The sequence below is a fragment of the Octopus bimaculoides genome, chromosome 3 (assembly GCF_001194135.2).
Source record: "Octopus bimaculoides isolate UCB-OBI-ISO-001 chromosome 3, ASM119413v2, whole genome shotgun sequence".
NCBI classification, from domain to species: Eukaryota; Metazoa; Mollusca; class Cephalopoda; order Octopoda; family Octopodidae; genus Octopus; species Octopus bimaculoides.
The window spans coordinates 38,883,701-38,885,320 of NC_068983.1; the positions used below are offsets into that span (position 1 = coordinate 38,883,701).

Consider the following 1,620-nt stretch of genomic DNA (forward strand, 5'->3'; position numbering starts at 1 on the left):
CAGCCAGCTGTCCCTCATATCGTACTCTGTCTTCTTGAACAGTGCTAGATACAGTACATCTGAAAATAAGATGGGATAGCATGGATGGTATACTTGATCAACTAGAGTTAATCGGGGGATAAACAGCAACCACAAAAAATCCACTGCTTACAATCCAAAACTGAAATCTGCTCTGGTTTCTCCTTCGTCATTTAGCCTGATGAGACAAAGAACTTAGCTGAAGCTAGGACAGGTAAAATAAGTTACTTGGGTATGAGTGTGTTTCAAGTATTGTTGTTGACTGGATACTTTTTTGTAGCATATTGGTAGCCGATGTCCTCAAGCTTGAAAGTCTTGGCACTTCTGATGTGCCTTACACAGAATTACAATGCATTATGAAACCTGGAACTAAGAACTAAAACCTGAAATGATGGAAAAAATACAAATTATCTTCTGCTTCTGTTTTCTTCCATCAATTTTTCTTTAACACTGAACACCTTTGACTCTCAACTAACGTTTTTTGAGAACTTAACCTATTTTTTTCCTGTGGATGTATTCATCTCATTTAACTTCCAAGCTTTACTGCGGCCTTCCAACTGACAAAGGTTTCCAGGTTCAAGATTTTAGAAGAATCTTTTATTTTCCCAATGTGCAAAATACAAAAATCAAGTGAAAAATTACTTGTGCAAAACAAAAAGCAAAAGTATATATGAAACAATGCATGCATACAGTTATGGAATAAAGACACACTCAGAACAGAAATTAATCAATGTGGGTGGTCGCCATGACAGTGAATGGTGTGTTCCACAGAAATGAACGTGATGCTTTTATTTTATGAACACTATAAAGATCTAAAAGTAGATTAAAAATGAGGAACCTTGGTTAAAATGAAAGCGAATCATTGTATTAACATTATGCAAATCTATAACAATTCAGAATTTAATGCTTGACTTTCTATTTGAGATTTTCAGTGCTGAATCCATTTAAAAATTTATATTTTGGGAAAATTTTATAAGTGAAGCAATTCATATTTTACTGCTCTGTTATCTTTCACTCACATATAGAACATTTAGTGCCATATTATATTATATTAGCTTTGCACAGAGATTATATCATTGCCAATAAGGGTTATCCAAGGCGTGGTTATTGCCAGTTGAAAAAACAATTTTTTTTACTATATTGTATATATTAGGTATCTTAATAATATTTAATGTTACCTGGTTATGAGAATAGTTCTAATTCTTCTGGTAATGTCAGTTGCAACAAATGTTTTAAAATTAATTTCGGGAAGTAGAAGAAAAAAAGTCAGTGACTATGACTGACCTTTGTAGATTTTCTCAGACTGGTGAAATTGAGGCAAGTGCATCCAGTAGTCAAGAGTGGAGGTATTATACTCTCTCTCTCTTTTACTCTTTTACTTGTTTCAGTCATTTGATTGTGGCCATGCTGGAACACCACCTTTAGTCAAGAAAATTAACCCTAGGACTTATTCTTTGTAAGCCTAGTACTCATTCTATCGGTCTATTTTGCTGAACCACTAAGTTATGGGGACGTAAACACACCAGCATTGGTTGTCAAGCGATGTTGGAGGGACAAACACAGACACACAAACATATACACACACATACATACACATATATA

General features: G+C 34.3%; 1 protein-coding gene and 1 non-coding gene across 2 annotated transcripts in view; both read left to right on the plus strand.

The window, feature by feature from the left end:
* Positions 1 to 1,620, plus strand: part of LOC106875007 (tyrosine-protein kinase fyna) — a 430,432-nt gene that overhangs the window by 59,337 nt on the left and 369,475 nt on the right. The window lies entirely within an intron of this gene.
* Positions 1,072 to 1,202, plus strand: LOC128247441 (U4 spliceosomal RNA). The gene has a single exon (XR_008263825.1). It is a non-coding gene; the product is annotated as a U4 spliceosomal RNA (small nuclear RNA).